General features: G+C 43.5%; 1 protein-coding gene across 1 annotated transcript in view; it reads right to left on the reverse strand.

Moving 5' to 3' along the window:
* Positions 1 to 6,132, reverse strand: part of LOC124777449 (BMP-binding endothelial regulator protein) — a 682,572-nt gene extending 676,440 nt beyond the window's left edge. The window contains exon 1 of the mRNA XM_047252865.1: positions 6,019 to 6,132. The gene's annotated coding sequence lies outside the window, so the exon portion shown is untranslated. The remainder of the gene's footprint in view (positions 1 to 6,018) is intronic.
* Positions 6,133 to 26,613: the final 20,481 nt, after the last annotated feature.

Below are 26,613 nucleotides of genomic sequence, written 5' to 3' on the forward strand. Positions count from 1 at the left end.
TCGTGCCCTGTCATTCTTGCTAAGAAAAAATATTCTCCTACCTTTCTTATATTCCTTGTTGTACATGCTGTTACAGCCTTATGATCACTGATACCTTACTCTGAGTTAAATGATTCAGGAAGTTCATGTCTGGTTGTTGCTATGGGGTCAAAGATGTTACCTTCTCGAGTTGTTTCTCTAATTATCGAAGTAATTTTTGGGCAAGACATTCAGAATAGTGTCGCCCGAATCCCTGTCTCTAGCACCAGTTTTGATAGCGAGACTCTCCTAATCTACACTTGGCAAGGTTGGGTCACACCCTATAACAACAGGCACGATCAGGATACTTACTCACGAAATTGTACAAATTCTCTCTGAACGTCTCTACCACTACATCTCCTGACGCTAGTAGTCTAGAAAAGCTTTCGGTTACCATTTTTGATCCACTATTGATGCTCAACTTCACATCGCGAGATATTGTCGAATTCTTTACTGCGATAAATACGCCGTTACGAGTACGTTAAGCATTAATTATCTGACGCCCAAAAATATCGAATTAATATCTCATTGCCAGTATTCGGCTGGTTAAATACAGGACGACTTCTTTTTGTTTCCTTACATCAAACAAAATATGCAAGATAATGAAGCACCTGCCAGCGAAAGACAAAAGTCCCAGGTACGAGTCCCGGCTAACCACACAGTTTTAATCTGGCAAGAAGTTTTAAAAGATACGACGACAACGACTTTTATCACATCAAGGACCTATCGAATACTTCCAATGTTTTTGAGACAGCAACATGAAGAGTGGAAAAATGTTTCCAGAAGTGGTTCCAACGTATGCAAAAGTGTACAAATTTTAAAGGCGAATATTTTAAGAAATAATAAACTGATTCTTATCAAAAAATTTTTTTCTTTCATTGTTTTTGTAAAATAAAGAAACTCGGCCCTAAAATTAGTCTGCACATTTAAGAGCCTGTTTTTCGCTGTAATTTTACTGGACTAATACCGGTGGGAGTTGGTGTATTGAGTGGGAGTGTCGAATGTGAAGTCGAATACACGTTCACCGCGAAAATAAAAGAATGTGGGAAGAGAGAAACCATCAGAAATGGATGCAGCTGCCAATCTGTGTTCACAATTTAAATTCGTTCAGAGAAATTCCCACTCACAATTCGCCCAAAAATTTCTCGTAGCGCACAAATTTGGAGGGAGTTATGCCCAACTCACAAATTAAGCATCCTGTCGCTCCATGAATTTTTAGCAGAATAACAAAACAAAACTCCAACACTCGATGTAGGTTGTATTCCTACACACCACTATCAAGGTAGCAGCGAATGATGTGAACGTTATGTTCAAAAATGGTTCAAATGGCTCTGAGCACTATGGGACTTAACATCTGAGGTCATCAGTCCCCTAGACTTAGAACTACTTAAACCTAACTAACCTAAGGACATCACATACATCCATGCCCGAGGCAGGATTCGAACCTGCGACCGTAGCGGTCGCGCGGTTCCAGACTGTAGCGCCTAGAACCGCTCGTCCACCCCGGCCGGCCATGTGAACGTTATGTCTTTTATCTGTAGTCGTAAGTAAACTCATTTGCTGAATGCAGAAAACAAGGCGGGATTCTCTCAGTAATTATTTACACTGAAAGATGAACTTGAAACTTCACGCAGAAAATGGAAATTTCGAGCTAACTGCAGTTACAAGAATGAGTGAAAGCCGACTCCAGCATATTACACTTATTTTCACAAAATTAATGTCCGGTACACAGGAAAAAACGTACTGTGAAAAGTCTCTTATCATAAATTAAAAATAAGAAATGCTAGGATGCAATGAGGATGGTTTTGCCGAAATGATTAAAGACAATGGAACAGAACACTAATTAAATGTTAAATTTCTAATTAGTGCTCTAATAATCCATATTTTTCGACACTGATTTTACGTCAAGTAATGCGAGGAAAACTTTATGAAACTGAATCTGCGAGACAAAGAAGTTGAAGCATCCCGAATTGTATTTTCCACACAGATCACGGGGTCCCTGATTCGATTCCCGGCCGGGTCGGTGATTTTCTCCGCCCCGGGACTGGGTGTTTGTGCTGTCCTCATCATCTCATCATCATTCGGGAAATGGAAAGATTTGAAACTTTTACGGGCGCTGATGACCACGATGTTAAGCGTCCCACAAACCATCATCATCATCATCATCATCATTCACACGTGGAGAAACTGGTAAATAAACAAAAGAGTTTTACGATTTAAATCAGTTTCGATCTACATGATCAAGAAGACACCGATCGAGGTTAGACAAACACTGCACTTCACATTATTGCGCATGTAAACAAGAATGGTTACACTTAAGTAAATTGACAGAAACGAAATTGTCACAGCGGTTTATGTTGTGAGAAAGGTTCAGATCTGTTTACAGATTGCAATGAGAGAAATGGCTACTTAATCTGCTCGCAATGCAGGATGTAATGTTAATAAACTGGCATGGTTATTAGCAGGTACGACGCAGGCGTGAGCGAAGGAAAAATGAAACAGGTATTCTTTTACTGAAAATGATAAAATCTTTTGGGTTGATCTATCATGCGTAATAAATAGAATGTATTAACGTGTTGCGTCAAACTGGTGTTTAGGTTATCCGTTACAAAAAACCAGATGTGAGAGTTGACGAAATAGTCTAAGATACGTTAACAATCATTGAACTTCCGAGAACACTCTTTGCCGTTTCCAGTTCGTGTATCATAAGTAATTGATCGAATCTATGTAATGCATGAATCCGCCGAGGAAAGAAAATTTGAAAATACTGAAAGCGCTTGTGTGTCAAACTGACGAGCACCCATTGACAGTTCCGCAACTGCAAGCGTACCAATCAGCGAAATTCTCAGAGAAATAGCATGTTGTCACCATCTTGAAGAAAAATGACACCCTTGCGGTTAGGGTGCAGTCTATACTACGTCTCTTCAAGAATCTGACACTTCGAAGACAAACACCAAACGATTCGAAAATTCTTCGAATACTTAGTAGCATGAAATTATTTCGGCTAATCTATTGCATTTAGTATGCCAAATCGACACCGTCATCGAGAAACTGATATATGAAAATACTTTGTCGCGACGAACGCGCTCGCCTAGCTGACAGACAACTACACTACTGGCCATTAAAATTGCTACACCAAGAAGAAATGCAGATGATAAACAGGTATGCATTGGACAAATATATTATACTAGAACTGACATGTGATTACATTTTCACGCAATTTGGGTACATAGATCCTGAGAACTCAGTACCCAGAACAACCAACTCTGGCCATAATAACGGCCTTGATACGCCAAGTCATTGAGTCAAACAGAGCTTGGATGGCGTGTACAGGTACAGCTGCCCATGCAGCTTCAACACGATACCACAGTTCACCAAGAGTAGTGACTGGCGTATTGTGACGAGCGAGTTGCTCGGCCACCATTGACCAGACGTTTTCAGTTGGTGAGAGATCAGGAGAATGTGTTGGCCAGGGCAGCAGTCGAACATTTTCTGTATCCAGGAAGGCCCGTACAGGACCTGCAACATGCGGTCGTGCATTATCCTACTGAAATGTAGGGTTTCGCAGGGATCGAATGAAGGGTAGAGCCACGGGTCGTAACACATCTGAAATGTAACGTCCCCTGTTCAAAATGCCGACAATGCGAACAAGAGGTGACCGACACGTGTAACCAATGGCACGCCATACCATCACGCCGGGTGATACGCCAGTATGGCGACGAATACACGCTTCTAATGTGCGTTCACCGCAATGTCGCCAAACAGGGATGCGACCATCATGATGCTGTAAACAGAACCTGGGTTCATCCGAAAAAATGACGTTTTGACATTCGTGCACCCAGGTTCGTCGTTGAGTACACCATCGCAGGTGCTCCTGTCTGTGATGCAGCGGCAAGGGTAACCGCAGGCATGGTCTCCGAGCTGATAGTCCATGCTGCTGCTAACGTCGTCGAACTGTTCGTGCAGATGGTTGTTGTCTTGCAAACGACCCCCATCTGCTGACTCAGGGATCGAGACGTGGCTGCACGATCCGTTACAGCCATGCGGATAAGATGCCTGTCATCTCGACTGCTAGTGATACGAGGCCGTTGGGATCCAGCACGGCGTTCCGTATTACCCTCCTGAAACCACCGATTCCATATTCTGCTAACAGTCATTGGATCTCGACCAACACGAGCAGCAATGTCGCGATACGATAAACCGCAATCGCGATAGGCTACAATCCGACCTTTATCAAAGTCGGAATCGTTATGGTACGCATTTCTCCTCCTTACACGAGGTATCACAACAACGTTTCACCAGGCAACGCCAGTCAACTGCTGTTTGTGTATGAGAAATCGGTTGGAAATTTTCCTCACGTCATCACGTTGTAGGTGTCGCCACCGGCGCCAACCTTGTGTGAATGCTCTGAAAAGCTAATAATTTGCGTATCACAGCATCTTCTTCCTGTCGGTTAAATTTCACGTCTGTAGCACGTCATCTTCGTGGTGTAGCAATTTTAATGGCCAGTAGTGTAGTTGTTCGAGGCGCAAATCCACTCACAAGTGTTAGCGAAAATCTCTGAGGACTGCATTGTTGATATCACATTGGAGAAAAATGGATTTCTTACGGCTGGTGTATCGCCTGCACCCAGACAGAGCTTGCGTAACGTGTGATAAATTGAAGTTCTTGGTACATCGGACACTTCGAAAACACGCGTCAAGCTGAACAGATAAGTTGTCGGGTACGTAAGTGCATGAATGAAATTTTCTGATACCCTATCAGTGTGTAATGAACAAGCCATTGCTGCAACAGGGGAAATTGACCTCTCGAACGAACAGCATCTGGATCTGTACGCCAAGAACAAAAGCGAAGTGTGTGGCAGAGGGTAATTTTTATTACAGCTTATGTAGAGTATTTTCCCGTTCTTTTCACGGACTGCTCTTACACCAGTGTGCGATGTTTTTATCTAATTTTATCTGCACAATCTCTGCTTAATATTCCTAGTTTCCGACCTGGAATGCGGTTCTTTTGTCTCTGTGAACAGCTTCTCGAGAGTTTTACAGTGACTTTCTTGGAGTGTCAGTCTGCAGTCAAGCGAGCTTGTGACTGTTCGTATCGCTCTTCTGTGTACAAGCTCGATGTCACCTGTTAATTCGATTTGATAAGGGTGCTATACATCCACCAAGTTTTAAGTAAGGGCCGTAAAAGTGTTTTGTATGCAATTTTTTTGTAGACAAATTACAGTCTCCCAATATCTTACAAATGAATCGTGCCCTACAGTTTGTGGTTGTTGCGTTTCATACCTCCACACAGTGTTGCTTCCAAATCTTTACGCGAGATGGCACACTCTGGTTTTGAGTAATTAATTCTGTAGCTGGAAAATGACACACTTTTACGTTTTTCGCGAAGAACCCAACTTTGTATTTCTCTACATCAAGAGCAAGTTGTCAATATTCGTATCAAGCTGATATTTTTTCGAGATTTAATAGGATACTGAAATTTGCCCATGTAGGAAAGATTCGGGATTCTAGTCCCGAACCGGCACACAGTTTTGGCCTTCCAGGAAACTTGAAGACGACGCAACACGCTGGATATTACTGCAGTTTTACGGGATAGTGTTTCCACAGAAGCAACTGCATCATCTGACAAAAATCTGAGACTGTAACAAAAGCTATGCGCTCTGTTGTCGATGTTAACACGAAAAAGACTGGTCCTGTTACCCATCCCTCGGGTACAACAGCTATTATAGACGATTATCACTCCGGGAAACATGCAACTTCTTGAACTGTCGGAAAGGTTTCGATCCAGCAGATGTCGCCAGCGTAACACTGGAGAAATGGTCACAGAAGAAGAACGTTGGCAGTAGTGTATGTCGGACAGTTACGAGAAAGCTGATACGTGTGAGTTTCGGCGTGCGGCGGCGACGTTGCAGCGGCGTGCCGAGAGGAGAGTAAACATTATAGCGGAGCTGTCACACGGCGTGTGTGCTGAGAGGCGGGGACACGCGTCGCACAGTACCTTGGCTCGGCGAGGCAGCAGCGGGTCAGCGGGCAGCTGGCTGGCGTCCGTCTGGCAGCTGGTCTGCGCGGCGAGCACGTGACACGCGGCGACCTGGAACTGGAGGCGCTGGAGTCGTCCGGAGAGCACAGTCCGCAGCGCGCGGCGACCGGCCGTCCACTGGCCGCGGGCTGGCGCGGCCGCCGCCGCTGCGCCGGCCCGGCCTGCCCCCACCACCTCCCCCACTCTCCCCCTCCCCCACTCTGTCTCCCTCTTTCTCTCTCTCTCTCTCTCGTTACTCTCTCCAGACACGCGCACTGGCCGCGCGGCCTCCGCTACCAGCGGCCGCAATTATCGCTGCCGGCACGGGACTGCGACCGCCACTGCGCCCGTGCGGCTGCGACTGGCCCCACAGTTACGATGATCCAGTCGAGGCGAGGCGCCACTCTGCTTTCTTTTCCCCTCTGGCGTCTTTTCTCCGCCGCCTCGGGCGTCTTTCCTTCCTCCCATCCCAAAGACTGTACAATGACACCTTCTCCTGTACAAAAACAAGAAAAAAAGTACACTACTTCGTCTTGGATCGCATCTGGCCAACTGTGGCCAATCTAAAGCACTCAGCGTCTCTTTCAAATGAAATTTCTCGACTGTACGGAAGCTGCACTCAGTTCCTATAAACCACCTGCCCAGTATATCGTGACCCACCCGCACGCTGGTAATCCTCGTCCACGGGAAACTGTCCCTGCGCCCAGAGTGATGTGCTGTGCCACCCTGTCCGAGCCATGTCGACGGCGCCGTGCAGCTCACCAGCAACGTAAACATCCTACTATAGACGGTGGTGGTTGATTTAAACTTTAAATGCTGGTTTTCTTTTATGACGCGTACACTGCCTTAATATGAAAAATGACATGCGTTGTTACCTTAAAATCTGTTTGGTTTTTGTTACCCAAGTCATTTTAATATACGCTTACATGTATAATTTGCCAACGGCATTGCCACAGTGGTAATACCGGTTCCAGTCACAACACCAAAGTTGAGGGCTGTCGCCTTTGTCTGTCACTTGAATGGGTGACCGTCCGGATCTGTCAAGCTCTCTGGGGAAGCAGGGTGCGCTCAACGCTTATGACGCAATTGAGGAGCTACTTGACTCAGAAGTTGCAGCTCCGGTCGCCAAAACTGACAACGACCGGGAGACCACATGCTTCCCACATCCGCATCCAGATTCGGTTAGTCGATACCGTCGGACCTTCAGAGACCTCTTAAGACGGAGTTTATAGAATTTTAGATAGGTATAGGTTGAAAATAACTTTCGCATGATCTGTCACTGCCAATTAACATAGCTCGATGAAACTTGGACCGTACTGCTACAGTATAGGACAGAAGGTGACTGAAAGAAATACGCCAGTGAGACGAACAGTAATGACACATTTATTCAAAGACAATAATTACACTGACGTCACCGCAATTTATGATGGTCTCCTGCACGTTGCAAAAGGCGGGACATGGTTCTTAGTAGGTTGTGTGATCACCACGGACGGCAAAGCACGCTCCGCAACTTGCTCCCAAGCTGGCCATAAGGTTCTTTAGGAGTTCTTTTGGTAGGGCGTTCCTTTCCACCACCTGCTGGGCATCGTTGGTGCATGAGGACGTGCTGCAATACCCAGTCTGCTCCAGTTCCGTTAGGATTGTGACTACCAAAAATAAAGGTAATGGATTATGTTCACAAGATCGCTGTATTTATTCGAAATAATCTCTACCTGAATGAATAAACAGGAAAGACCTTTTCAAAAGTGTTTCAAAACTGATACTGTGTGAACCGTGCACGGCTCGTGTTCATGCCTTTTATGGTTTGTCATCTTATATTACGGTACTGCCACCTCATTTCCTTATTCCATTTACTGGCGTCACTAACTTCCTGCCTTCCCGGGTTCGATTCCCGGCGGGGTCAGGGATTTTCTCTGCCTCGTGATGACTGGGTGTTCTGTGGTGTCCTTATGTTAGTTAGGTTTAAGTAGTTCTAAGTTCTAGGGGACTGATGACCAAAGATGTTAAGTCCCATAGTGCTCAGAGCCGTTTTCGAACTTCCTGCCTTACTTGCCCGTGAGCGGCAGCAGCAGCGCGTATCGATAAGCGCACTGTCGTACCATCTCTGGAGCGACCGATAGTATTTCCGGGTCGTCGTGTGTCTGAAGTTGTTTGGAGACGGACCAGCAGTGCAGTCGGGACGCAGCAGCAGTGAAGTCGGGGGACGGAGCGCCGGTGAGGCGCCGACAGTCAGTGGTCGCCGACCATGGCGACACACATGAACTGACCGACGGAGGGAGATTGGAGCGGGACGACCGTTGTTGGGTAGTTCAGTTGGTCGTCTCATCGGCTGACGTATATTTGGTCCTTCCACCGTTTCCGGGCCTGGGAAGTTGGTCGGTTGGCGTGGAGCAGCGAGTAAATCTCCGCGGCGAGCAGTTTGGCCGAAGCCGCTGGCGGCCTCTATGTGGTGTCTGAGAGTTTGGTGCTGTTCCCATTGCTACGACGTTCGTGGCTCACCGATCCTGGATACGAAAGTTGAGTTTTGACTTAATCTTCCAGCAAGTCACGACTGTTGACATTGTGTCGTTTGGATTTCGTTGTCGGCTGTTGGGGCATTCCCGCGAGCAACAACGTGTGTTTTCAAGTTGGCAAATTTTAGCCACCCTCCAGTGGAGTTCAACTGTACTTGGTTATTTGAATTGAAGTGCACCAGCGGAATCTTCTGCCTTGTGGCCGTTAACATTCCGGTTACCTGCCTGGCCTTTGACGTAAATTCAGGCAGTGTATTTTCTTCATCGTGTTATCGCTGTCCAGCACGGTGTGTAGTTTGACAGATCAATGTATAATTGGTTGTGGGCGCCAATACTTTCTACGTTGTTCCATTGAACTCCCTGTTGTGTGCTGGTCGGCTGGAGAGGAAGTTATCTTGTCGGTGGGTCCATTGACTGTCTGTCGGTTGGGTTGTCGTTGGATCGAGAATGGTTGGGCGAGAGTTAGTGTTTGAATTCCAGGCCGACCCTCGGAAACTTCTGAGCGCCGTTGGGTGTACTGCCTTTTCTTATTTGTTCTTGTTGTTTGTATTTATATGGCTTCCAGCCGATTTTTAAATTAAGGTTGTTTTGCCCTTAAGATTGTTTGGGTCTTAAGCCTAATTTAAAGAACTGTTTTAAGTAAGGCCTTTGGCCATTTTAAAAATTTATTTTGGTTTTGCTCTTAAGGTGTGAGATCGTTTGGGTCTTCAGCCTAATTAAAAGAACTGATTTAAGATAAGGCCTTCTGCCTTTTAAATTTCTGATTTTGATTTGAGTCTTAAGTTATTGGCTTTCAGCCAATTTTAAATGAAAGTGGTCTTGCCGTTAAGACATGAGATTGTATGGTGTATTCAGCTGGTTATTAAGTTCCAAAAATTAATGCTGTGTTTTTTTTTTTTTAATTTTCTTGGCTCTTGTAATGTTTGGTGAAATAAATAAAGTTGTATATTCGAGTCTAACTGACAGACTCTTATTTTGGCCCCTTAAACTACCTGACCTGTCCTGCGCGTTAAGCATGGTGTCTTACTACGGTCCTTTTTGGAAGTGCATTTAGTACTGCAGTACAATTTCCTTGGGTGTTCTCAGTTGCATCGCAATTGTGTCCTTTCAGTCTCAACTTCAATTCGGGAAACAATCTGTAGTCAGCTGGGACAAAATCCGGCGAATACGGCCAGTGATCCAGGACTATGATCCATTTGCCGACGAAAAAGTCGCAAACGACCATCGCTTTGTGGGCTGTGGCACTGTCGTGGAGGAGCGACCAGCAACCTGCCTCGCCCAAAAACGATGGAGGATTAAAAAAATAATAATAATAATTCATGTCTCACTGCTCCACGGCCATTTTACAACTGCCGGTTCATTCGCAGCCAGGACGTCTGCTGCAGTGAAGCTAGCATTTTGACCTTCTACATGGTTGTCGCTGAAATTCCAAGGATCGAAACACCACATCTCGCTACGAGATAGCATTGCAGTTTAGAATTTCGCACAAGCAGTTCTAACGGATCTGGGACACAAGTTGTACGTCTCCCCAACACATCCATCACGTGTTCGATGGGGTTTAAGTCGGAGGCACGGGCAGGCCACTCCATTCGCTGAATGTGCTCTCATTTTAAGGCCTCCTTCACCTGAGCAGTTCGATGGAACCAGGGCCGAATGCACGTGGGGAAGGAGTAAAGTGTCACAATATTCTTTACTGGTGAGTGTACCATGTTCAAATATTTGGAGGTTAGTATGCCCACGCAAAATAATGCCTCCGCATACCACAACAACTGCGCCACCAAAGCGACCATGTTAGTATTGATGGATGCATTAAGTGTTCCCAACTCTCGGTATATGACGATAGGTCCAGCATTGTCTAACGTGATTGTTTTGGTGGTCCATCTGTTACGGTGCTGTTATCTTTGAAATAGTGTGCAGTAAGGGATCCTTAGTAGATGGGACTGACGGAGGATATCAAAAAGCTCAAAGAAGGGCACCACGTTGTGTATTATCGCGAAACAAAGTAGAAGGTGTCACGGATATGATAAGGGATCTGCGGGGCCAATCATTATAACAAAGGCGTCTTTCTTTGCGGCGGGATTTGCCCACGAAATTTTCAGTAGCCAATTTTCTCCTCCGAAAGCGAAAATATTTTGTTGACTCTCACCTACGCAGGAAGAAAAGGTCATCGTAACATAACAACAGAAATCGGAGTTCGCTCATTTTTCTCGCGTTATGTTCGAGAATGGAGCGCTAGTAAAATAGATGTCTTAATATTGTGCCAAACACTTATATGTGAATTGCAGAGTAATCATGTAGCTGTAGATATAGAGCCCTGCATGGAGCTGAGCTGGTCTGCTCGTTCACTGTGGTGCAGAGCGATCACAACAGATAGCAAACTCTTCGAAATTGGATATAATCCACGTGTCTGTAATACCACTTGCAAGAAAGAGTACGGAAGAGACCGTTAAGTAGGGAAACACGGATTAAATGCAAACGCAGGAGAGAAAAATTGTCTGTTATGCACTGAGATGACAGAAGTCATGGAACAGCAATCAGATGTACAGATTGCGGAAGTATAGCGTACACAAGGTATAAAAAGCCAGTCCGTTGGGGGAGCTGTCATTTGTACTCAGATGATTCATGTGAAAAGTTCCCCACGTGATTATGGCCATCCGACGGGGAACGCGGAACGGTAGTTGGAGCTAGGGAACATTCCATTTCGGAAATCTTTAGGGAATCCACAATGTCAAGAGTGTGCCGAGAATACCAAATTTCAGGCATCTCTCACCACAGACAACACAGTCATCAACGGCCTTCATTAATGACCGAGAGCAGCGACGTTTGCGTATAGTTGTTAGTGCTATCAGAAAACTGTGTGTAATAACAGCAGACGAACGTATCCGTTAGGACAGCGCGGCGAAATTTGGCGTTAATGGGCTATGGCAGCAGACAACCGACGCGAGTGGTTTGATAACAGCACGACATCGCTGCAGCGCATTTCCTGGGCTCGTGACCATAGTGGTTGGATCCTAGACGACAGGAAAACCGCGGGCTGGTCAGATGAGTCCCGATTTCAATTGATAAAGGCTGATGGTAGGTTTCGAGTGCAGCACAGGTTGTCAAGAAGGCACTGTGAAAGCTGGTAGTGGCTCCAGAATTGTGTAGGCAATGTTTACTTAGGTCCAACTGATCCGATCATTCACTGAAAATAGTTATGCTCGTTTACTTGCTGACCATTTTAAGGGGGTTAGGGCGTCAAATTGGCTGACATGGAGCAGAAGAGGCACCACAGGACATTTTAATTTCCACTGTCTATATTTTTACAAATAAATTCATAAAAATTTGTCAGCACGATCAGGAAGAATTCAGGATTCACATTTATAGCAGGGGAAGTTCAAAAACATAACAAAATAATTTTTTTTACATGTGAAATATCATTTTTTACTTACTGTTGGCTGCATTTGTTGCTATAGGTACAGTTTTCTTTATAAGTAAGAGGGATTCTTTGATGAATTTTGCACAGCGTAAAAACCATACTTATAAGTGTCTGAGACTGTAGAATTTTCCAAATCTATTAAAAATTGTGGTAAAAATTGAGATAATTAACTATAAAATTTGAGTTTTTTCTGAATATGAAGTTTAAAATGTAACAACTCATTCAGTTTTTCATAAATTAAATAAATTCTTTAGTTTCATACACTTGTAAGTATAGTTTGTATACTGTGCTAAATTCATAGAAGAATTTCTCTTACTTATGAAGAAAAGTGTACCTGTAGCAACAAATGCAACCAATAGTATGTTAAAAATGATGAAATTTCACATGTAAAAAACATTATTTTGTTACGTGTTTGAACTTCCACTGCTATGATTGCGAATCCTGAATCCTTTATGGTCATTCTGACAAAATTTTATGAATTTATTTCTAAAAGTATTGGCAGTGGAAATCAAAAGTCCTGTGGTGCCTCTCCTGCTCCAAGTCCCACCCTCCCTTAAGCCATTCATGGACTTTATGTTCCAAAATGAGGGATGTAATCTTAACGGATGACAATGCGCCGTGTCACCAGACCACAATTGTCCTCGATTGGTTTGAAGAACATTCTGGAGAGTTCGAGCGAATGATTTGTCTACCCGTCGAACATTTATGGGGCGAAATTGAGAGGTCAGTTGGTGCACAAAATCCTGCACCGACAAAACTTTCGCAATTATGGATGGCTATAGATGCAGCATGGCTCAGTAGCTCTAAGGTGGACTTAAACTTTCCACGCCGAGTTGCTGCACTACGCGCGGCTAAAGGTGGTCCTGCTCGATACTACAAGGTGTCCCAAGAGTTTTGTAACGTTGTTGTAATTGGGACATCGCTTAGCATTATAACCACAGTAGACACATTGCTTCTGGACAAGGCAATGTATCAGAAAAGAGAAAAGAACGCGTACTGGTGGTCACTAGAGAACTGCACACACTGCGTGATGTCGAGGTGAAACGAGACAAACGTGGAAAATTGCGGGCATTACATTATCACGAAACATAACTAAACACAGAAACATGAAAAATAAAATGAAACTTCGCAAGATTCTTGACAGTTATTATAGCGCATTAAATTATCGTTTTGAGACAAATGCAGAGTAAATTGTCAAAGCACAGTCGAGCCGAAAGAAACAAGATACAACTGCTACAAAGAATCTTTTTCATAGACTGCTTCCAAAGATCACAAACAATAGGTATAATGCGTACTCCCACAAATTCGACGCTACAAAATGAAATGTGGGTATATGTTAACAATATGCACAATTATTTATAGAGTGAGTTCCTTTCCTGTTGTTTCGCTGTGATAGTGCGAAATGTTTTATTCGAGCAGTAATGCCTGAGATAAAGAAGTCGCCTGTGGTGCTAGCGAGGCTACGCTCCTGTAAGTGTCGCATCGGAGGCAGCGCGTGACTCATTGCCGTGTGGGCACTCTACCAACACTGCTGGAATGACAAGTTGCAGCGCATAAATGCATCGACCGGCTCCTACCTTCACGGGGTTCTGTCGTTACTGCTTAGGATTCTGTACGTTTCCGTAGGTGGTATTCGTTTCTGGCGATTTTATTAGCAGATCTACTCTCGAAATACAGTGGTCTTGTCCAAAGAAGAAGTACATAAAAAATTGTGAATTTCTACGAGCAACCAGGAGAAATCGATGCTTACATGCTAAGGAAAAATAAAAGCAAGCGAGTGAAGCAAAACACATGGCAATATACACGGTGTTTCACAGTTCCTCTTACAGGCTTCTTTGAGCCGTAGAGGAGACTTAATGGATAAAGTTTTGATGATAAAGCAACATCTGGAAATGTACCATTTAGATGTAAAATAAGTTTGAAGGTGCTTCACGGTACGCACACAAGCTGAGGAGAGGGTGCCATCACCAGTCCCTGTTTTAATTATAACGTCACACAGAATTTTTGTCCTACTACAAAACGGTTGCGAGAAACTGATTTCTCAACTGGGAGGTTTGACTGCGGTGCTCCGCGTGCGCACCGCGCTCTCGACTTTGAATACGACGTCCTTCGCCACATAGAAGAGAATCCGACGACGACTTGTCGAAACTTTCGCCGTGCTATGGGCTCCTGTAGAGCACACACGCCATGGATCAACGTCTCCGCTGTATGCATACCGTGGAGCGGGAGATTCGAAAGTGATTCCTTCTTCACACTTATTTTACATTCAAATGGTACATTTCCGGACATGGGTCATTACCAAGCTTTGTCTACCAACTCTCCTCAACAACCCCGAAGTCTTTAATAGGAATTTTGTAACGCCCTGTATATATGTGACTTGGTGGCAACAATCTGGGATTGTGGGTCCCCCTTGGTGCAAAACACTTTCGTTATTTACTTATTTATTCCCAAACTAGCTTTAGCAACAAACATCGCCATCATCAGTGGGTTCTTTGATTCTTATTTACTATCCATCACAACACGGTTTTACGATTGTTGGGGTTATTTCCGGCATATTTCTGTGTTTTTTTTCTTTTTTTTTTGCCTTTTTTTCTAGGCATGCATCATGTTATCTGCAAGTTCGTTGGATGGCTTGCAGCTACTTTTGGACAAAAAACGCAGAAAATACGCCGGAAACAGCAGTAACAATAATGAGATCATGAAACCAGCTGCAATGTATAGTAAATAAGAATCAAAGAGCCCACTGGTGATGGTGATATTTGTCGCTGAAACTAGTTTGCGAGTAAGTAAATAAATAACAAAAGTATTTTGCATCACGGGGGACCTGCCATCCCGCGTTGTTTTTTTATGCAAACACGGACTAGTGGAAGAGTCTCAAGATAAAATGATATGATTTATAGATTTCAGTTCTGATGGTTTACAATATTGCTACGCAGTACTAGACAGAAGACACACATAATGATGACTTGTTATAATTAGGTCAGTATATTAGTTAGATCCATGTTCCATGGATCATTTGTGCGACAAATCGTAGTGATTTTCAACGAGTCATTTTACATTTACCGGTACATCACAAATTATTACGTAGATATGTCATTTACGATTGGGATTTTTTTCAAAGACATAGAGATGAGAGTTACTAACTCCAACTTACCAATTTTCGTAGATTACAATATTAGAAATTCTTCTACGGAATGTAAGAAGTTGTCAAGGATTAATTTTTAGTTTATTTTCAAATTTTACTTTCCGAGCTATCTGGTATTTTGTATCACTGCGCGAGTGATCGAATATTTTGGTCGAAGCACACTGCACCAATTTTTGTTAAAGTAAATGCAGCTTAATGAATGTCGTTGTATCTTCTGGTATTGTAATGATGTACATGATTGTTTCTTTTGAACAGCAGTGGATTGTTTAAAACGAACTTCATGAGAGAATAAATATATTGTGAAGCAATGATCAAGATGCTTAACTCCTTAAACAGATGCCTATAAGATGATCGTGGGTGAGTAGCACATGTTATTCTTAGAACAGGTAAAGCTATCATCGACTCGAGGGCCCTACTATGTGCGCCGTTGCCTTCCTTCCACCGACCTTTGAACAGCATCACCCTGCCAGTCAAAGGGGGGACCTACAGATAATTTGGACTTCGGACCACTGTGCGATTCGGCATTCCTCAGCAAACATTGCCAGAGGTGGCAGCGTTGTGTAGAACTCGCCCTGCAGCGTTCGCTTCCGCTGGCCGCGCCCCTAACTGTCGCGGCATAGGCAGCCCGCCACACTCCAGAGTTCTCTATTGTGTAAGAAGGGAATATCGCAGTGCCACGTCACCCGCCAGGCGCTTCGGTGGGTTTCCGTCACTACTTCAATCTCTATACAGCTTAGCAGCTGCTTACAGGATATTAGCAGTTCTGCACGGCGAAATGCGGCGGTGACGTTGGAAGAAGAAACGGCTAAAGAAAGGAATTTCAGAGTGATGTTTATTCAGGAAGACTACGGTATTTTACGGACTATAAGACCGACTTTTTTCTTCGAAAAATTTCCTCCAAAATTCAGGTACGTTTTACACTCTGAATTAATATATAAATATCCAGAGTTCGATTTAAAATTCCTTCCAGTCTAAAAAATGGCGATATATTCTATACCGCGGGAAACTTATCTCCACCTGGCAACATTGGCTACAACTGGCAACAGCAGTGCACCGATGCGACGAACATGAGTTGCGGGGATTCACAAGCTTCACTGTCTTCCTCCCGTGCCTCCATCACAAAACAAGAACACTGTCTAGCCTATGATGCGTCATTGCAGTCTACGCTGCTAATAAACTAGAAAGCGATTTGTATTATCGGTAACAGTACAGTAGCAAGTTTCGTAATGGAAGAAAATTAATGTATGCCTATGACACGGGCCATAAATTGAAAGTAATAGCATATGCACAAGAAAATAAAACAGAGCAGCTGAGCAGCATTTCGGCCCTACAGCGACAGAAAAAACCATTCGCGATTGGCGGGCTAGTATATAGGAACTGAAGAAAATGAGGAAGATTAAATGTGCGAATAGAGGACTGAATGCAAAATGGCTAAAACCAGAAGATGATGATTTTCAGGACTTTTAACACTTTGCTGTCAGCACGTCTCGTACAAATTTATTCGCTTGGCGCCGGCAGCGCTCAGTCGGATTACTTGACTTGTCGCCAGCCTGTTGTCACCTTTCCGTTGATGACAAGCTTCAAACACATTGACTTTTGCGCGCTTTAATTTTCCGGAAATCCTCTATTTTGACGTATCGTCCCACAAACTCGAATTTTCTTTTCAAGTAAATTCTCTGCAAGTTCTACACTGTTATAATAAATATCCATGCAAAGGTGATGCCACTTTCAATAAGAAGGTGTCAATAGTTCCATCACTGTTTTTGCTAAAGGCTGTCCAAGGCCGGAATATATCTTGAACGAGGAAATGTATCCCGTACTCGAATCACACAGCATCCGAATGAGTATGTCGTATTTCGTAATTTTCGACGGATTGCAAACTTTAAAATTTAACCGTCCACGCCAGGGTATCATTAATTCATCAACTGAGATGTTTTGACTTAGATTAAACGTTTCTTTAAACTTTTTGGAAAAGTAATCAATTACGAATTACACTTTGACAAGCCGGTCGGCATTATCCAGTTTATTGTTGCTGCCGGAAAAATATAAAAATGATCATATTTGTCTGAATCGGTTGCGGGACACCGTTTTGCGAAATATCGGTGTGTCTATCAACGGATTCGTTGACCAATAATCATTGATCCTTGCTTTTCTTACAGTTTCCATAAGGATAGCAACCCCAAACCATTTTCTAAGTTCGGGTCCCGTAACGTCGACAAATTTGGCATTCTTTAAATCCGGTTTCCTTCTATTGCAATTCTGACTGTAGTACTTTTTGGTTTCGTTGCTAATATATTCAAATAGATAGTTCCTAATATATAATTGTACGACATCCTCGACGCTCTGTGTATCTTTGGGAAATAAGTTTGGACCCAGGGATCCTTCAAATTAATTATTGGTCCTCGGTAAATCAAAGTCTGACCACTGTGCACTGTCCTCTTCGTCTGATTCATCCGAATCAGTTGGCAACCGTAGCGTTCGCCGGATTCTTCTTGGAGGTATTTCACTATCTTCCTACGACTCTGCTTCACTTTCATTTTTTTTATATCCAATGTCTTCTTCCCAGTCGGCCATGTCGTCCGGAACGTCAGACAAGACGTCCGCGCATTCGTCGTAAATACAAGTACTTATATTGTCTCTTTCGTCCGCCGCGCTGAAAGGCCACAAGTACTTATAAAAACAAGACACTTGTTGACGTGTGTAGCTTATTGTTACCTAAAGAAAACACCAACGGAATGCAAAAGATACTAAAGTGCTGTCGCTGGCCACTGCAAGATACAATGCTCAGGACACCTCTGTGGTGTCGCCGGCTACTGAGCGATGCTATGCAGACGACACCACTGTCGTGTCGCCGGCCATTGACCGCTATTTCGCGCACGACATCACTGTGGTGTCACCGGACGGCATAGTTTTAAAGGTCAGTTCGGTTTTATAAACTAAAAATTTTTTAAAGTCTGGCTAAGCAATCTAATTATAAAAATTGTAAAAATGTTATTTTTTTAAAAATCATTGCTTAAAAATAAACGTGCGTCTTATAGTCCACAGCGTCTTATAGTCCGTAAAATACGGTAAAGGTAATCGAGTGAAACACGATACACGGAGATATATGCATCTGATTTTTGTTGCTATTTGCCAAACCGGAATCTTCATACCAGCCTGTGAAAAGTATAGCGTGATTAATCTCTCCAGATCACTCGTTTCCAATCATACGCAGTCCAGTGACGTTGCTGTTTACAGCATCTCAAATGTCACTTATGAGGAGCTGCTCGAGCGTTGTACCCCATTCTTTTTAACTCCCTACGCACGGTCATTGTGCTGGCAAGACTGCTGATTGCACTTTGGACTCACGACTGATTCGTTCCACTGATTTCATGCGATTTTTTACAACCAATATCCGCAGTCCTCGACGGTCCGTGTCTGTCGGTACATGAAGTCTTGCAGGTGTTGGTTCAGATGTGGTTGATCCTTCGCGTTTCTTCCTCACAGTCACATCACCAACAATCTACCTGGGAAGATTTTAGAAGGCTTGTAACATTCCTCATGCATTTGTTGCTCTGGTGACATGCAAAGGCTAGTCCATTTCGAAGTTACTGAGCTCTTCAGACGACCTATTTTGCTATTACTGCTTCTCTGCTGAGAACACAAAATTACCTGCTGCCTTTTATATGTCGTATCCGCCTCACAAGACATCTAGTGGTCAATTTCGTATTACATAGGGTGTTCGGATATTTTTCATCAGTTACTGTAAATATATAAACAGCAAACGGCAGTATACTAATTTTCGTCTGCTTTACCATGTGACGCTGTGCTGTATATATTAGTGACGTATTTTATGTATTTTTATACATATAGCTAATTACTGTATGAACATTTTATTAGATTACATGTTTCCGTTTAACGATATGTCAGTTCTTAAACAAAGGTTTAACCGATAATTGGATCAGTAACTGCAAATATTTGGTTTCGTATCTCAGTGTAATTTTTTCTAATGAACCATGAAGTGTTCTGTCCGAAGTTACTTTCTGCTTTCAAGAAATTAAAATATTTCTGGAGATTATTTGGAAATGGAATTAAACTTCATGGAAAAGAAACTGAAATTTAAAGTTTGCCGATGATATTCTAATTTTAAGGCATCAAAGGAGTAAGAAGACTAGTTAAACGAAATGAATACTGTCTTAAAAAGAAGTTTTATGATAAACATCAACAAAAGTGAGGGATTAAGGATCGTAGCCGAATTAAATTAGGAGATGCTGAGGGACATAAATGAGGAAACGAGACACCAAAAAAGTAGGAGATGAGTAGGTAGAAAAATAACTGACTATGGCAGCAATAAAGAGAATATAAAATGTAGCAATTAGCATCGAATAGAAATGTGTTAGAATGGCAGATTTTGTAAATGTTTGTCTGCAGTGTGAGTTATATGAAATAAAGACGAATGAGAAACGGCACATACAAGACGAGAACGGAAACTTGAGAACCATGGTGCTGTAGAAACATACTGATGGTTACAAGGGCAGATCGAGTAACTAACAACGAGGAACTGAATCTAACTGAAGGCAAGATTAACTTATAGCAAAAATTGATTAAGTCGTGAGGTAAGTTGATGGGATGCATCCTGAGACATTAAGGGAATAATTAATTAGGGAATCAAGAGAAGCCCAGGGACGGGTGGGGGATTTATACAGGGTATCTTTCCTAAGGGTCGCCAGGCGTAACAACACCGCTCATCGGGTCATTCGTGCGATGCCCATGACTCACAGAAAGTGGCGGTTTGTTTCCCGTTAAGAGCAAAGTGCTTTTTTAAAGCGGAATTGCACGTGCCCGTTCAGTTGAGAGCTCCCATATTAATTTAACGCCATATTTGTTTTATCGATGTACGTTAACAGCGACAGTAAAACTCTAAGTAAAACCAGTACTCCAGCAACGACTGAGCAGCGCTGCAGCTTGGCGGCAGCAGTGAGCGCGGGCCTGGGCGGTGCTGCCGCTGATGGAACACCGGTTATTCCTTGTCTTTTACTGTCGCTGTGAACAGAAATCGGTAAAACGGATGTTACACTAGTTCTAATTTTATGCCACTCAATCGAATGGGCATGTAAATTTCCGCTCTAAAAATCGTTTAGCTCGTAAAAAAGAAACTCTCTGTCGGCACCGGGCGTCATATAAAAGACGCGATGAGCAGTATTCATTTGGGCTGACTCTAGCTACACAATGCAGAAACCACATAGTAAGTATTTACCGAAACACCAGAGAAAATACGTCTGACAACGTGTTCAGTTTGAGTTAGTTTGCTGTTGTTACACATAGTGTAGACTAATCTCTTGACTGAAGACTACAACGATAACATTAACGAATACAACTTTCACTTTTAAGTACATTTGAATAAACTGGTATTTATAGCCTATTATTCTACAGATACAGCAACAAAATCTTTCTCGAATATTTTAAAAGAAGTAAAGCAACGATAAAGATCATAACATGCAAATTTAGAAATGCTGTAATTGAAAGCAGGAGTTCTCAGACGGAAAGTGTTTCTAGAAGACCCATGATATACGATCCATGACCGACATATCGCCGCTGTGTCTATTGTCGCCCACCTGTGTTCAGAAGGCAACACGTAAGGAATCTTTAATGACATGAAGTCACTCTTGAGTCTCAGGACTATTCTACACACTGCTTGACAAAACAGGTATTTGAAAACGGGTGAATTATAAATTTTAATGGTTTTTACAACAATATGATTTGATAACAACCTGGTTTTGATTGATTAGAATCAGTTCTCAAATTTAGGGAGACAAACACAAAAATTGCCTTTCAGATAATGTGGAAACGCCATAACAATGTTTCAAAAACATACATTTTTATAAAAAATTATTAAAACAAAAATACTAAATAAGGACCTTGTTTACAATCTAATATTGGTACCTGAAAACAGCGTTCACATCGTCTGTACGACAGCTACCGTAAAACCAGAAGGGCTGCGCATGTTTGCTAGCTACTACGGAGGTTTACCAAACACGTGGCGCACAAGATCATACAGAAGAGCTAACGTTATTACAGTATATACCGATCAAAACTTATCGTGTAAACTTCGCTTACACGATAAACCAGTCTAATCTAAAAGCCGTAAATTCAACTAAATACCTAGGAATGACGAATAACTTAAATTGGAAGGAACACACAGAAAATGTTGTGGGGAAGGCTAACCAAAGACTGCGTTTTATTGGCAGGACACTTAGAAAATGTAAAAGACCTACTAAGGAGACTGCCTACACTACGCTTGTCCGTCCTCTTTTAGAATACTGCTGCACGGTGTGGGATCCTTACCAAATAAGATTGACGGAATACATAGAAAAAGTTCAAAGAAAAGCATCACGTTTTGTATTATCGCGAAATATGGGAGAGAGTGTCACAGAAATGATACAGGATTTGGGCTGGAAATCATTAAAAGAAAGGCGTTTTTTGTTGCGACGGAATCTTCTTACGAATTTCCAATCACCATCTTTCTCCTCCGAATGCGAAAATATTTTGTTGACGCCGACCTACATAGGGAGCATAGGGAGGAACGATCACCACGATAAAATAAGAGCAATCAGATCTCGTGCGGAAAGATATAGGTGTTCATTCTTTCCGCGCGCTATACGAGATTGGAACAATAGAGAATTTTGAAGGTGGTTCGATGAACCCTCTGCCAGACACTTAAATGTGATTTGCAGAGTATCCATTAACATTTATAAAAAATAATACAGATTGCCGTGTGTGGCTCACCTTCTGCGGCCTGAAATCTCATTTACTGGAGTAGGACTGTCTTTTGTGATGAGGTCCACTTCGAACTGAGCCCCGACGCCCAGCTAAGATGTGTCTGTAGACGCACCGAACAGTGGTGGGTGACCAACTTGACTGCCGCCCGCCAAACGGCTACACATCTGGGAGTGATAGTCTGGGATGCCACTAACAGAACCCCTGTGGTTGTCATCCGCGGTATCCTTACAGTACAGCTGTCTGTCTACGGTATTCTACGCCCTATTTTGTTGCCCTTTATGGCAAGCGAACCTGAGCTTAAATTTCGGCAAGATAAAACCTGCCGCGTACGATGAGAGTTTCTGCTGCTCGTCTTCGTGCTTTCCAAACCCTACTTGCCCAGGAAGGTGTCTGGAGCTCTCCCAAACTCATTACGCTAGAAGTATTTGAGGTGGGTCCTACAACCAGCTGGGTACTTTGACACGCCAACTGGACAGAATTTGGCACGATATCCTCAGGAGGACATCCAACAACTCTATCAATCAATGCCAAGCCGAATAAGGGCAGAGATGGACTAACTCGTTACTGAATTGCTCAGTTTGTGAAGCCTTTTCTCTTGAATAAAAAGCACTCCGTCTTCAGGCCACAAGTGGCCCATCGAGACCATCCGACCGCCGTGTCATCCTCAGCTGAGGATGCGGATAGGAGGGGCGTGTGGTCAGCACACCGCTCTGTCGGTCGTTATGATGGTTTTCTTTGACCGGAGCCGCTACTTTTCGGTGGAGTAGCTCCTCAGTTGCCATAACGAGGCTGAGGGCACCCCGAAAAATGGCAACAGCGCATGGCGGCTCGGATGGTCACTAATCCAAGTGCCGGCCACGCCTGACGGAGCTTAACTTCGGTGATCTGACGGGAACCGGTGCATCCACTGCGGCAGGGCCATTGCCATTTTCTTTTGAATAACTCATCCAGTTTTTCTGAAATTGTGATCACTTGTTTTTCTGTACATGTAAATCGCATTTACCGATATCTGCTCCATTCGGATAATTCTTTTGCGATGCATCGCCTTTTTTATGTCACCCAAGCAATGGAAAGTAGCACGATTGGAAAAACGACCAGATCACTCCCGTAGTTAGAAATAGTAGAAGACAATCTGATGTGAAATTACGGAAGACTTATATGCACGTGTATTAGGACCTTTTTGGGGAACGAATATCTCCTGTGAAACAAAATCAGTACGGTGTCGCAAACACAGAGTGCGAAACTCATCTAGTTCTGCTCGCCCAAATAATCCAGAGAATAGGAGACAATGGCTTCCATGTTGATTATCTATTCGTCGGCTTTTGGAAGGCAATCGATACAACTCTGCACTGTCGCTTAGTGAACAAAATACGAAAAATCCAATATTCGTCCAGATCTATGAATCGGTTAAAGACTTTCTAGCAGGCACACGTCGTTTTTAACGGGACAGAATCGATAAATGTAAAATTGACTTCGGAAGTACGCCAAAAACACATTCTAGAGCAATTGATGTTTACAGTGAGTAGTATATAGGGCGGTCCAGGAGGAATGCTCAACATTCAGGGGTATGACATGAACGATCATTCGAAGCAAAAAGTCTAGTAAACATGTACTCTAAAACGCACATCTTAAGAGCTACGAGAACTTGTTCAGTAGAAGCGATGTTCTTAACAGAATCGCAGTAGCAGAGACCATGTTTACTCGACATTTTTTCCTTGTTTTGGTCTATACTACCACCTCAAAGTATGGAGAGCAAAGAACCTGCAGCAGAAGAGATTCGTTTCACAGTACTGAAGACGAAGCAATGCTCATAGCTCTTAAGGTATGCGTTTTAGAGCCCATGTTTACTACGCTTTTTTGCTTCGAATGATCGTTCCTGTCATAATACGGAGTACTGACCATTCCTCCCAGGACACCCTGTACAAGTGTTCATGTGTGCAGGTTATTGTGGCTGTTCGGAAACAATGCGGTTGCCCAGAAAAAAAGTTGCAGCGCACGAGACTGTCGAGATCCACTGCTCGGCACCTTTCTCAGGAAGCATTAATAGAAGAGATACAGAAGAGCCAAAGAAGGTCAGTGTGATTCATTTCTGGTTAGTTCCGCGAGCAATATAGCGTTACAAAGATACTCAACAAACGCCAGCAGCAGACGCTACAACATAGGTGTTATGCATCAGATAGTGGTTTGTTGTTGAAATTTCAAGTGCGTATGGTCATAGAAGAATCTAGAAATATATTAGTTCCTCTCGCTTTTTTCTCGTGAAATGATCATCTCGAGAAAAATCAGAAAACCTAGGACGTTCACGAAAACTCAACGATTGCGTTCTGCGTTCTTGCCATACACCGTATGGAACTCAGTCTCCTCTTTCAATACATACCCTTTATACTGTTGGCCGTACTACATTGAGAGAAGGAAATAGCAGCACCAAGAAGGAGTTGTGCGACATAAAGGAAAGTTGGTAGGCGCGTTTCTACACCTGAAGGATGATGTCTGTTCAAATTTTGCGCCAGTCGCATAAGATGGCACTTGTTGCGCCACTATGAAGATGCAAATAAGGTTTGATTTAAATACACGGTTGAATTTGGAAGTGGTGAATTGATGTTAGCCGAGAATGCCTTTAAGACGACAAAGAAGCCATTACCAACACCTCAATGAGTTTGAACGAAGTCGTGGAATAGGGCTACAAGAATCTGGATGTTCCTTCTAGGGTACTCCAGAAAGACTTGGCAGTGATGTAGCCACTGTACACGATTGATGGCAGCAGTGGTCAAGAGAATGCACTGTCGCAAGAAGACCGGTCTCCGGACGGTCACGTGGCACTACCGAGAGGGAAGACCATCTTGTTCGGTTTATGGCTCTGGCGCATCGTACTACACCTGCAGCAGCAATTTGAGCAGCACTTGGGATCACAGTCATACAACGAACTGTTACAAATCGGGTGTTTCAAGGATAGCTCCGTTTTAGGCGCCCGATAACGTGCATTCCACTCGCCTCAAATAACCACCATTTGCGACATCAGTAGTGTAAAGTGTGGGATCATTGGAGGACAGGGTGGAGGTCTGTTGTGTTTTCCGATGGAAGCTGGTTCTGCCTCGGTGCCAGTGATGGCCGTGTCCTGATTAAAAGTAGGCCAGTTGAGGGCCTGCAACCGACCTGTCTCATGCTAGACGTACCAGACCTACACCTGGAGTTACGGTATGGGTTTGATTTCTTTTGACAGCAGGAGTGGTTAGCCCACGAACCCTGACTGCAAATTTGTACGTCGATATGATGATTGGACCTTTTGTGCAGCTATTCATGAACCGCATTCAATTTGTTGTTTTTCAACAGGAAAACGCTCGTCTACAAGCCAACATGCTGTACAGAGTGTCGACATATTTTTGGGCTGCTCGATCACCAGATCAGTCTCCAATCGAGCGCCTATGGGACATCATCGTATGATAAGTCCAGTATCATCCTCAACCAACAGTAACTGCCCCTATAAGAGTATTGACCGACCAAGGGCTACAGGCATGGAACTGCATCGCACAAACCGACGTCCGGCACCTGTAGAACACCATGCATGCACGTATGCATGCGTGAATTTAACATTCTGGCGGTGACGGAAGAAAAAAAAAATGACTCTGAGCACTATGGAGCTTAACATCTATGGTCATCAGTCCCCTAGAACTTAGAACTACTTAAACCTAACTAACCTAAGGATATCACACACATCCATGCCCGAGGCAGGATTCGAACCTGTAGCGGTCACGCGGTTCCAAACTGAAGCGCCAGAACCGCACGGCCACGCCGGCCGGCGGTGACGGAAGATATGCAGCATTTCACATTTGCAATGGCTTATCTCCTTCTTACATTTATCTGTTATCTTCAATGTTAATCACTTAAATATGTTACCTAGGCAAATATATTCCCGAAATTTCATTACTCTAAATTATACAGTTTTATACATGGTTGTTATTCAGCAACCGTATACTAGTATCGACGTAGAATTATACAGTCAACCAGTTGCAGCTAACTGGTAGATACAGTGACCCAGGTTTCGACATCTACTAGTGGTGTCTTCATCAGAATTCTGGTTGCAATCGGGTGGCTGTATAATCTTATGTTGTTACTCTAAATTATTTTTTGATGTTGCAATTTTTTGCCCGTCATTGTACGTTTAGAATAGTTCCTCTGACGTCTTAGGAAAATAACGTTAATCAGCGCAGGGTTAACCGACATAGGTCAGACATTTCGTGATCGCAGCGTCTGGAAATTCTGCAGATGCCGATGCTCACTTTACGAAGTCGAAAATTCCACCACACTCTAGGGTGCTCGTAAATTACACTTGCACCGACAAGGCTAGTAGGTATCATATTATAATTTTGACAGATGAATACGTTACTAATAATTGTTGTGTTGCCGTCTCCCTACATTCTCTCTTTTTTACGCAATACTCTAACACTCACTGATATTCCAACATTCTCCCAATTATACGCCGCCTACGTGTTTACCGCTTGAGACACCGCCTTAGCTTCTAGCGCTAACTTGAGGCATCTATTGTTACCGGTACACAATGCCGTCTCAGGAACCCCAGGCGACGTGATTTGGAGACAACATCGAGCAGTTTGATGGTCTGGCAGTAGCTTCCGCGGTAGTCGCGCTTACGTCCTTGACAACGGCCATCCACAACGCTCTGGCAAGTCACAACATGCTGGCGTTCCGCGGTTCTTGAGATAAGGTAACAGAAGCTCTGCGAA

The sequence above is a fragment of the Schistocerca piceifrons genome, chromosome 2 (assembly GCF_021461385.2).
Source record: "Schistocerca piceifrons isolate TAMUIC-IGC-003096 chromosome 2, iqSchPice1.1, whole genome shotgun sequence".
NCBI classification, from domain to species: domain Eukaryota; kingdom Metazoa; phylum Arthropoda; class Insecta; order Orthoptera; family Acrididae; genus Schistocerca; species Schistocerca piceifrons.